General features: G+C 42.3%; 1 long non-coding RNA gene across 1 annotated transcript in view; it reads right to left on the bottom strand.

Moving 5' to 3' along the window:
• Nucleotides 1–10,761, bottom strand: part of LOC139076034 (uncharacterized) — a 28,480-nt gene extending 17,719 nt beyond the window's left edge. The window contains exons 1-2 of the long non-coding RNA XR_011527261.1: nt 8,698–10,761; nt 7,832–7,937 (exon numbers count right to left, since the gene is read on the bottom strand). This is a non-coding gene — a long non-coding RNA (uncharacterized lncRNA). The remainder of the gene's footprint in view (nt 1–7,831; nt 7,938–8,697) is intronic.
• Nucleotides 10,762–12,625: the final 1,864 nt, after the last annotated feature.

Raw genomic sequence — 12,625 nt, 5'->3', positions numbered from 1 at the left:
TGGGCACCCTTGTCTTGTTCCTGTCCTCAGAGGGATGGCTTTCAGCTTTTGTCCATTGAGTATGATGTTGGCTGTGGGTCTATCATATATGGCCTTTATTATGTTGAGGTACTTTCCTTCTATACCCATTTTACTGAGGGTTTTTATCATAAATGGGTGTTGGATCTTGTCGAATGCTTTCTCTGCATCTATTGAGATGATCATGTGGTTTTAGGTTTTCATTTTGTTAATGTAGTGTATCACGTTGATTGACTTGCGGATGTTGAACCATCCCTGTGTCCCTGGTATAAATCCCACTTGATCATGGTGTATAATCTTTTTGATGTATTGCTGTAATCGGTTTGCCAAAATTTTGTTGAGGATTTTTGCATCTATGTTCATCAGTGATATCGGCCTGTAGTTCTCCTTCTTTGTGTTGTCCTTGTCAGGTTTGGGGATCAGAGTGATGTTGGCTTCATAGAATGTGTTAGGGAGTTCTCCATCTTTCTCAATTTTCTGGAACAGTTTGAGGAGAATAGGTATTAAGTCTTCTTTGAATGTTTGGTAGAATTCTCCAGAGAAGCCGTCTGGTCCTGGACTCTTGTTTTTGGGGAGGTTTTTGATTACCGTTTCTATTTCCTTACTTGTGATTGGTCTATTCAGATTCTCCATTTCTTCCTGATTCAGTTTGGGGAGATTGTAGAAGTCTAGGAATTTGTCCATTTCTTCCAGGTTGTTCAATTTGTTGGCATATAGTTTTTCATAGTATTCTCTTATGATCTCTTGTATTTCATTGGTATCTGTTGTGATTTCTCCTCTGTCATTCCTGATTTTATTAATTTGCGATTTCTCTCTTCTTTTCTTGGTGAGTCTGGCTAGGGGTTTGTCAATTTTGTTAATACTTTCGAAGAACCAATTCTTTGTTTCATTGATCCTTTCTATTGTCTTTTTTGTTTCAATATCGTTTATTTCTGCTCTTATTTTTATTATTTCCCTCCTTCTACTGACTCTGGGCCTTGTTTGTTCTTCTTTTTCTAGTTCTGTTAGGTGTCGTTTGAGGTTGCTTACGTGAGCTTTTTCTTGTTTAGTGAGGTGAGCCTGTATTGCGATGCATTTCCCTCTTAGGACTGCTTTTGCTGCATCCCAAATGATTTGGTATGTCGTGTTCTCATTTTCATTTGTCTCCAGATAATATTTGATTTCTTCTTTAATTTCTTCAATGATCCATTGTTTGTTGAGAAGCGTGTTGTTTAGTCTCCACATTTTTGCACCTTTCTCTGCTTTTTTCTTGTAGTTGATTTCTAGTTTAATAGCGTTATGATCAGAAAAGATGCTTGATATTATTTCAACTCTCTTGTATTTATTGATGTTTGCTTTGGTTCCCAAAATATGGTCAATCCTTGTGAATGTTCCATGTGCACTTGAGAAGAATGTGTAACCTGCTGTTTTTGGATGAAGTGTTCTATATATATCTATTAAGTCCATCTGGTCTAATTTTTCATTTAATTCTATTATTTCCTTGTTGATTTTCTGTCTGGATGTTCTGTCCATTGGTGTTAATGGTGTGTTGAGGTCCCCTACTATTATTGTATTGTTGTTGATGTCTTCTTTTAGATCTATTAAGAGTTGCTTTACAAATTTTGGTGCTCCTGTGTTGGGTGCGTATATATTTATAAGTGTTATGTCTTCTTGGTGGAGAGTCCCTTTTATCATTATATACTGTCCCTCTTTGTCTTTCTTTATCTGTTTTGCTTTGAAATCTACCTTGTCTGATATTAGTATAGCGACACCTGCTTTCTTTTGTTCATTATTAGCTTGGAGTATTGTTCTCCATCCCTTCACTCTGAGTCTGTGTTTGTCTTTGGGGCTGAGGTGTGTTTCCTGGAGGCAGCATATTGTTGGATCTTGTTCTTTGATCCATCCTGCCACTCTGTGTCTTTTGATTGGGGAGTTCAATCCGTTTACATTTAGAGTGATTATTGAGACGTGGGGGCCTACCACTACCATTTTGTGTCTTGTTTTCCGGTTTTCTTCAGTTTCCTTTGTTTCTCGTCCCATGGTTTAATCTGTTCTGATGTAGAGCTGCTACTCTCTGTTGTTGTCCTTCTACTTATCTCCTCTGCTTTGGTTTTGTAGCCCCTTTCCTTTTTTGGATTTTTCAGGAATGAGGGTTTTCCTGAGGATTTCCTGAAGAGGAGGTTTTGTGGCAATGAACTCCCTTAATTTTTGTTTATCTGGGAAAGTTTTTATTTCTCCATCATATTTGAAGGATATTTTCGCTGGGTAGAGAATTCTCGGCTGTAGGTTTTTGTCCTTCAGATTTTTGAATATATCATTCCACTCTCTTCTAGCCTGTAAAGTTTCTGCTGAGAAATCTGCTGATAGCCTGATGGGGGTTCCTTTGTAGGTTAGTTTCTTTTGCCTGGCTGTCCTTAATATTTTCTCCTTGTCGTTGACTTTTGCTAGCTTCACTACTATATGCCGTGGAGTTGGTCTTCTTGCATTGATAAAGTTTGGAGATCTATTGGCTTCTGTCACCTGAAGATCCATCTCCCTCACCAGATTTGGGAAGTTCTCAGCCATTATTTCTTTGAATAGGTTTTCTGCCCCTTTCTCCTTCTCTTCTCCCTCTGGTATACCTATAATCCTTACGTTGCATCTCCTAATTGTGTCTGATAATTCTCGGAGAGTTTCTTCATTTCTTTTAAGTCTTGCTTCTCTCTCCTCCTCTGCCTGCAACAATTCTATATTGCCATCTTCCAAATTGCTAATTCTTTCCTCCATATTATCGGCCCTACTGTACAGAGCATCTAGATTTTTCTTAATCTCCTCTATTGTGTTCTTCATTTCCAGTATTTCTGTTTGGTTCTTCTTTATCGTATCAAACTCTTTTGTGACATAGCTCCTGAACTCGTTGAGTTGTCAGTCAGAATTCTCTCTTAACTCAGTGAGTATTTTAATGATGGCTGTTTTGAAGTCATCATCATTTAGGTTATATATCTCATTTTCTTTGGGATTGTTTTCTGTGTATTTGTTACTTTCTTTCTGTTCTGGAGATTTAATGTATTTTTTCATATTGCTTGATGATGTTGATTTGTGCCTCCGCATGGAGATAGAGTTTAGTTGCTCCTTTCACTTGTTTCAGCTGCTGCGGTGGGGGGAGCAGCTGTTTATACTTCACCAACCAGGAACCCTGTCCGTAGTTGCTAACTGGGCCTGGGCCCCTCTTCGTAGCCACAGTGGCCCTTTGGATTCCCTCCTCTGCCGTGGGGGCCGTCACGGGGGGCTTCAGGCTGCAGGTGCCTACTGTTGTAGCCCACCTAGATGCGCTCTCTCCTTGGGGTCTGCAACGGTGTTATGGGCTTTTCCAGCGGCCAGGGGTGGGATCACTTTTATTTGTCGCTCGGTTGCTGTCGGCACCCACCAAATCTCACTTGTCCTCTATGTGTCGCAGGAGAGCTATTGGCATCTTCTACAGTCTGTGGTTAGTACACCTAGCTATGCTGCTTTTGCCCTGGGGTCTTCCAGCCTTGTGGCTAGCGGCTGGGTGCCTTCTACTGGTGCTGTGCAGAGGCTTTCCCTAAGGCTTCTGTGAGCCTGTAGGGTTTCCCCCTAGGCTACTAAGCTGGGTCTCTGGAACTCTCTCCAGCCCCAGTCCTCTCCGAGATCTCCGGCAATCCCTAGCCTCACCGGGTGGGCAACGGCAGCTGGGGGTCACCCCGCCCTCTGGGCTTCTCTCCGGGCCTCTGCCGGGAGCTCTGAATGCTCAGCGTGGCCCCTCTGCTACCGGCAGACAGAGAGTTTTGTCTGCTGCCTGGCGGAGCTCCGGCGCTTCCCCTCCGGGTCGCCGGACCCGCCTTTGAAAGTTCCCCCGCCCCGGTCCTCTCCGAGATCTCCGGCAATCCCTAGTCCCACGGGGCGGGCAACGGCAGCTGGGGGTCGCCCCGCCCTCTGGGCTTCTCTCCGGGCCTCTGCCGGGAGCCCAGAGTGCTCAGCGTGGCCCCTCTGCTACCGGCAGACAGAGAGTTTTGTCTGCTGCCTGGGGGAGCTCCGGCACTTCCCCTCCGGGTCGCCGATCCGGCCTTTGAAAGTTCCCCCGCCCCGGTCCTCTCCGAGATCTCCGGCAATCCCTAGTCCCACGGGGCGGGCAACGGCAGCTGGGGGTCGCCCCGCCCTCTGGGCTTCTGTCCGGGCCTCTGCCGGGAGCCCTGAGTGCTCAGCGTGGCCCCTCTGCTACCGGCAGACAGAGAGTTTTGTCTGCTGCCTGGCGGAGCTCCGGCGCTTCCCCACCGGGTCGCCGGACCCGCCTTTGAAAGTTCCCCCGCCCCGGTCCTCTCCGAGATCTCCGGCAATCCCTAGTCCCACGGGGCGGGCAACGGCAGCTGGGAGACCTCCGTGCCCTCCGTGTCTCTCTCTGGGACCCTCCGGGTGCCCCGAGCACCAGGCCGGGTCTCCCCGCCAATGGCGGGGAGAGACTCTCCCCGCGGGCTCAGGTGTGCAACTCCAAAGTTTCCCTCTGCGTTTAGGAGTAATTGCGGGGGGTTTAAGTAGGGTTCTGGTCACCTGTTTCCACCGTCGCTCCTCTGTTGTGTTCTCGCTCCTGCCCTAGATGTGTGTGGATCCTCTGGGGGCGTCCGTTGGAAGAAAGCCGCTTGCGGGTACTAGGCTGCCCGTCGGGGTCGGAGAGTTTTCACCTATTTCCACATCCTCCCGGAGGAAAGTCCGTCCGCCTTCCGATGTATAGTCGCGTGGGTGTCTCAGACGTCCTGGGATGCTGTCTGGATATCCTTTGTCAAGCGATAAGTGTCCAAATAATTGTAGACTCGAAGGGCGAGAGACAAAGAGGACTACTCACGGCGCCATCTTGGAATTCCTCCTGATCCTCATTTTTAAAAGTCAAAACTTTTATTCAGTAAGTCATCAGTAACCACTTATTAAACTGAAGTGTAGTATGGAAGACTATATTATATATATATATACGGTATGGTAGACTATATATTCCAAAGATGTTCACAACAACATTGCCCATCCCACAAACTCTTACAATGCAACCTTGACATTCCTTCCATCAAGAGATGGGTTCATCTTCCCTCCTCTTGAATCGAGGTGGGTATATGTGACTATGGTAAAAGCAATGCTATGTGTTTTTCAAGGCTAGCTTTCACCTGACTCTTTTGGGATGCTCACTCTTGGAACCCAGCTATTATTCTGTGAAGAAACCCGAACTAGCCCACTCTTTTGCGTGTTCTGAGACCCAATTTTCAAAATGGGGGGTTCCCAAACCAAACACAATTGTCAGACACCAGCAGGGTGCATAAGAATTCAACTAGGGCGAGCCCTATGGCCAAGTGATTAAGTTTGTATGCTCTGTTTTGGCAGCCCAGGGTTTTGCCAATTCGGATCCTGGACACAGACTTAGCACTGCTCGTCAGGCCATGTTGGGGCAGCATCCCACATGCCACATCTAGAAGGCCGCACAACTAAAATATACAACTATGTACTGGGGGGCTTTGGGGAGAAGAAGGAAAAAATAATCTTTAAAAAAAAAGAAGAATTCAACTCAATTCTGACACTATCTACCAGGAGATAGCATCAGATTTCATAGGTTAAGGTTTCAGTACTACAAGACTGTCCCTTGACCCCCACTTTAGAGGCTAGTCACAAGCCCAGGCTGTTTTTTCACTTCTGACTGACTGGCTACAGACTGCAGGTTCTAACAACCCTTTCCTTGGACTTCAGACTCCAGTCATAAGTCCAGGTTGTTGCCTGTACTTCTGACCAACAGGCTATAAATCAGAGGTTCCCACAACCTCCTCCTGGGGTTTGATTAATTTGCTAGAGTGGCTCACAAAACTCAGGGAAACATTTCACTAACTAGATCACCGGTTCATTATAAAAGGATTTAACTCAGGAATAGCCAGATGGAAGAGATGCACATGGCAAGGTATGGGGAAGGGCCGTGGAGCCTCCTTGCCCTCTCTAGGTGAGCCACTCTCCCAGAACCTCCATGCGTTCAGCAAGAAGTAAGCCCTTCGAACCCCATCCTTTTGGGTTTTTATGGAGGCTTCATTACATAAGCATGATTGATTAAATCATTGGCCATTGGCAAGTGAAGTCAACCTCCAGCCCTTCTCCCCTCCTCAGAGGTCAAGGGGTGGGACTGAAAGTTTCAATCCTCTAATCACATTGTTGACTCCACTGGCAGCCAGTCCCCATCCTTAGATGCTTTCCAAAAGACGCCTCATTAACATAACAGAAGACATGTGTATGGCTCTCATCACAGGGAATTCCAAGGGTTTTGGAAACTGTGAGCCAGGAACTCTGAATGAATATCAAGTATACATGAGAAATATATTTGGGTCATCTGAATAACCAAGTATATATATTTGTTATAGATCACAATATCCTACCCACACAGAGAGACCATGTGGACAGGCCATATATAGGTGTTCTGGCCCACAATCCAGCTGTCAGCCCAATCAACAGCAGGAATCAACAACCAGACACCTGAGTCAAGATGTCACCAGATGATTCCTGTCCTGAGTGTTCAAGTCACCCCCAGCCTTTGAGACCACTCAGCTAAGGCCCCAGACATTGTGGTACAGAGACAAGCAATATGGGCTATGTCCTGTCCAAACTCCTGACCCACATCTGTGAGCAGGATACCATAGGTGTGTGATGCCACCAAGTTTTGGGGTGGCTTGATACACAGCAATAGTAACTGGAACCTACAGTGAGGAAACAGGTTCAAGGAAGAAGTGAGCTCTCATAGGTCCTACAACACATACTCAGTATGATCGCCAAAATGTTCATTGATTTTAACTGCAGCATAGCAACAAAGCCAGTATAACAATCTCAGTAGCATGCTGTCTGCTACACCACAGTACTTTCTCCAATTAAGCTCAAAGTAATGAAAAATAAAGAAGAAAATTTTGCTGTACCGACTATTAAAATCCATGGTAACCAGGACTTTTAAAAATATATAATATATGCCAAAGTTCTTGAAAATAGTTGGTTCTCATGAATAAGTTAAATACTCTTCCAAATATTTAATTTATACACTCACTGTGTTTCTTGACTTTTTGTTCCTACTCTACATGCCTCCTGCACTGATTTCTCACTCTATATTCTACATATTCCCTCTCTCCCAGTCAAGAAGTTCTATCCCGCTTTCCCTTCTGCCTTATGTAAGAAATAGGTATAATAAATATACTTTTTCAAACCTGGCATGCTTCTGGGTAACAGATTCTGCTATAGCTCCCTATCCCCAATGAGAATCACTACTTTATGGCACTGCTTCAGGAATCATTTTTATACTTGTAAAAAGTTAAATACTAAGTTACTCTCTATCCAAATGATGATGATATTCTAATTAGTTGGGTCCAAATTAGCCCTCTCTTATTCTCTCCCAGATTCCCTGCCATACTCTATTATTTCTGAACAAACATCAGTTGTGCCAATGTCTTGAGTAGTGTCGATCTAAATTGAAGTGGTTCCAGCTTCCTTAATATCATCACCAACTGTCTTATTAATTAATTAATGATACTGTGAATAATAAAGTACTAGTGTTGTTAAACCAGGCAAAAAGAGGTAGGCGGGCAGCAGCAGCAATTGCTCAGGCTCACCAGAGTATCTGTCAACTAGCTAGGAGGAGGAGGTGAACATCCTCCACCAGGCATTAGAATAAAGCAAGCGGGAAAATGAAAGAATAATTCATCACAATTTGTGGCAACATCCCTGACTGAATTCTTTGGAGGCAAGATGTTCCTCAGGTTGCTAAAGTGGACTTTCCTCATGTGAAGCCCAAGGCTTCTGCCCCACTGGTGATCCAATGAGGAAAATGCTGGCTCACCTTGTGCTTGTTGAGAGCATCTTTCAGAACTTGGAAACAAATGTAATTCATTGGACAGGCCACACAATGAATAGGTTTCACAGTCTGCTCTGTCAGCTTTATGAGGCTGAAAGTAAAGGTAGAACAAGAAGAGTGAGTATTTGGGAGAAAATAGAGTGAGTAATCAGAGAACAACAAAGCCATCCCTGTTGAAAAGAGTTTTTACACAAGATTATTGAACAGCAGACTTATGTTTTTCCCTCCACTGGTCCAGGTGAACACAGTCTGAAAAGACAGTCATTGCTCAAAATGATTGATGTTCTTTCTTAGAGTTTGTCACCCTCACCACAAGTATGATCTGGATTACTTTGTTTGCTCGGCTGTCCCTGGCCCTGCTCCTCTTGCCTCAAACCAAGGAAAATGAGGGGGGCACGGATCACAGGATCCGTCAACTGCCTGACGTAGCCCCACATGCAGGCCTCTCCCTTCCTCCACTCATCAGTCTCCACTGTCCTGGCAAGAAGGTAACATCTGCGACCGTACAGGCCACTCTCCAGCTGCACAACACAGCAGTGCTTTCTGAGGGTGCTAGCTTACTGTGATTAAAGATCTCTTTGTTCATTCAGGGAAAGGGGTGAGGGAGGATTAGGAAGTGTAGCTGGCATTTTTTAGTATCTGCCTGTGAAAGGCACAATGCCAGCTCTTAACATGTATTATTATCCTATTTAAACCTTGCAATAATTCTATGAAGTAGGTACCATTTTTCCATTTCACAGATAAAGAAACTGAGTCTCAGAGATAATAAATAATTTGCCAAAGGCTAACTGGTTCTTAGTAATTGAACTTTAAGCTCCAAGAATATAGGCATCTTGCCAGTCTTTGCTCACCATTCTGCACCCAGTGTCTAGCAGGTACCTGGCACAGGTTAGGCTCTCAATACTCAGGGCTCTGATCCCAAAGCTCAGGATAGATCCATGAGACTGAAAAGCAAAGCAAAAGAAACAACGTAAATTATGTTATTAACATACAAGTGAGGAAAAAAGAGAAACAGAATTCATTATGGATTGACCCCATTTGATGAACTTTTTGAGTTTTATATCTTTTTGATGTGCGGAGCAAGTATGTGACTCACGAGTTGTTTTTTATCTTTTGCGTTGTTATTGTTTTTCTGCATGTGGTGCTATGGCTTGATATTAGACATGTGGGCAGAAGAGTTGAGCTAATGTTGTAAGTAAAACACTTAAATTAAAACTTCAAATATCTCCTCAACTTATAATTAAATGTACCATATGGTTCTATTTTACTGAAAGTCAGGGCCTAATTTAATGTTTTCCTTTTTCAGCAACAAATTTTATTGGCTTGTCCTCAATCATTTTTATGTCAAGAAAACAATTACATCTAAGGCAATATTTTGAGATTATTAGACAGAAACAATTTCTTACCTGGGGATAAAAATATTGTTTTTCGTGTGGATATATCATTATTTAAGCTCATCTGGGAATAAAAAATAGTTGCTTAGCTTAACAATTGTTATGTCATTGTAGGAAAGGTTCACACTTTTCTCCAGTTTTCATCATCTGACTTTCTATTTAATTTGGGTACAATCTGAGACAAAATGCTGAATTTTTGCACATTTTAAGAGATACGGTTGAGCATCATTGGGGTGTCTTAAAAATGTTGAGTAAGCAAATTACAAATACAAGGCCAACTTTTATCATCTGTAAAAGTGCATATCTTCTTGTCAACTTTCCAAAATGAGGACAGTGGGATGTGGAGAGTGTTAATTAATATTTAAAGAGAATAGTGTTTTAAAGAGGCAATTGCAATTTCTGTCCACCCTTTTCTAGATCTGTGGATATGTTCAATGACTGTAGTTGACTGAACAATTCTAAGCCATTTGCTTAAAAAAATAATAATAAGTCATAGTTTGTAATCTTTCCCCACAAGTATATTTTATGTACAACTGTTCCTCCAGACGTTAGTCAGCAACTGTGTAGGTATATGTCAATATGCTTTATTGTGTAAACTCAGCAGTTATTCATTTTTAAATGTTTGTTAGGCTTGCTCTGTTCCAAGCACTGTTATAGCTTTTCTATCATAGAAGTGAGTAGCACAATCTGTACCCTTCAGAAACCTGTAATCTAAGGCAGACACTTTTAAGGGTCTAATAACCCCTAGAGAGGGAATGTGAATGAGGGGCAAAATGACTGTCTTGTCAGATCCAATAAGTCATTGTGCACAGAGAAGGATTCATTTAAAGGACATGGACTTCTAAATAAAAACTAGGGTTTAGAGTGGTTAAATAATTTGTCTTAAACCCACATCATAGAATCCTATGCATATATGTGAAAAATAAAAATGAGGTGGACCCAAACCAAATCTAGGTGCTGACATGGGGTAATCACCAAGACATATTAAATTGAAAGAGCAAGTTATACCTGCCCAACAAATAGTAAGGAGCGCTATGTACCAAGCACTCTTTTTGACTTCCGGATCTATCAAAGAGCCAACAAAGGCTCTGCTCTCATGGAACTCACATTCTGCTATAACCTGATTTATGTAAAAAATTAAATTAAATTAAAACATAAAAAGATTTATGTACATGTACGAAATCTATTCCTGTAATGGAGTAAGGGCCCTGGAAGGACACACGTGTTATAGCTAAGTGGTTGCCTCTGGAGAGCAAAGTAGGAGTGAGGATGCGGTAATGGGAACTTTGATGTTGTTTTTCTATTGATGTATTGTTTAAATGTTTTAAAGTAAGAATGTGCTCATGTTTTATTTGTGCTTGTTTTACTTGTAAAACAGTAAAGAGAAAAGTAAGAGGGGGCCCGCCCCGTGGCCGAGTGGTTAAGTTCCTGAGCTCCGCCTCAGCAGCCCAGGGTTTCGCAGGTTCCAATCCTGGGTGCGGACATGGCACCGCTTGTCAGGCCATGCTGAGGCAGCGTCCCACATGCCACAACTAGAAGGGCCCACAGCTAAAATATACAGCTATGTACTGGGGGAACAGGGGAGAAAAAGCAGGAAAAAAAAAACAAGATTGGCGACAGTTGTTAGCTCAGGTGCCAATCTTTAAAAAAAGAAAACAAAAGAAAGATACAGAGAGGAGGCATCTCATACATAGAGAACAATTTGAACAAGAGTTGAAGATGGAAATGAGTGCTAGCAGCTTGTCAAAGTTTACAAGGAATATGTCCAGAGAATTCCTGTAATCCCCAAATTTGCCCACATAGTTAAGTTTCTCCTGAATCAAGGATCCGTAGAGAGTCACATGTGTTATCCACAGTATGTAACAGCATATCCCTAGTCTGCTGCCATTTCAGTTTTCATTGTTTTATATCTCACTTGACGGACCTTAAAAAAAGAGGAAAGAAAGAAAAACTATCATCTTGAGAGGGTGACAACACAGGCAGTGAGAAAGGCAACCAACTTTCCTGAATTGAGACCTGTTATTCAGTTGTTGGCCATTTTCACTCTTGGATAAATGACTGACTTTGGACATTAGCCTTGTAAGGAGTGATAATAATAATTCAGATTTGTACCTCAACAAAATGACAAGTTATTAAACGTCAGAGATCACTCAGGAATAGCTGAAATTATAAATGTTGAATCTGCCAAGTCGTATGTCCACGCTTTAAAAAAAAGGAAGAAAGAAAAAAAAGAAGGCAGATAGTGTCTGAAAGTGCATCACTTCTGATTCTCATGGGCTTCTGAAAGGCTCTTGCAGGGGCCTGCAGTAGGGCGGAAGTACGCAGATACAACCCAATAAATAGCCCAGTGCAAAAGCAAGTTAAAATGTGAAAAACCATGTCAGTCATCCAGATAATATGACTAAATCATGCTATGTGTGAAAACACCTGCATGTCACTGTTAGAAAGGAAAATGTGTGGATTTCTGGTTTATGATGTTCTCTTTTGACCTTTCGTTTTGACATTATTGAAGAGAAGCATAGGATAAAAGATTAGATGGCAGTGATAAGCTTCCTACGTACTTGATTAATACAGAATTCTTGCAGCAGGCGGGTGGTCTATATCTGGAACTTGCTGCCACAGTGTGAGGGGTGGAAGAATGTCCATAGTTAGGAAGGTCTGTCTCAGGGCTCATTCCACAGGGCTTTGAATGCCGGAGCATTGACCAGCCCTGGTGGAAAGTTGTCTAGTTAATGAGGCCGACTCAGAACACAGAGCACTATGATCTACTCAGTGAGTGAAGTTTCAGTTCACTGCTACTCTTTGTGTGGGGTGAGCCTTATATAAATATTCAAAATACAACATGTTCCTAGTTGTCTTGTGTCAAAACAAAGGTATTTGAACAGTTTCCTAAAACTCAAAGTTACCATTTAGACACTTTGCAAATTTGCATTTATGGGGGTCAAGGGTTTATGTTTATTTCCTCTCTTAAACTGTTATAAAAGATGCATTTTAAATGTTTCATAATTTTTGAGAGGATGCTTTTGAACTGTGGGATAAGGTTAACTTCCTTTTTTCAATTGATTTTACACTAGTTTCCCAAATACAGTATATCAACAATTAGAAAACTGAAAAGAAAATACTTGAAAGGCTTTTGGAGATGTTGGAAAAATGACAATAAATGGCAGTTTAAATACTCATTCAATGTATTATGAAAACTTTACTTTATGAAAGGCACAGAAATTTTAAAACATTATTTATTTCCTCATTTAGTCTTTTCAGTTGCTCTGTACTATTCTCAGAATATAAAGTAATTCTTTACCTATAATGTGTTATTGAATATGCAACTGTCTCCTAATATTTTTGATTCACGTTATCAGCTCCAGCAATTTGATTCCTCACCAGC

This window comes from Equus przewalskii, chromosome 15, assembly GCF_037783145.1.
Source record: "Equus przewalskii isolate Varuska chromosome 15, EquPr2, whole genome shotgun sequence".
Classification (NCBI taxonomy): domain Eukaryota; kingdom Metazoa; phylum Chordata; class Mammalia; order Perissodactyla; family Equidae; genus Equus; species Equus przewalskii.
Note: the sequence above shows the minus strand (reverse complement) of the source record. Positions and strands in the feature narration are given on the sequence as shown.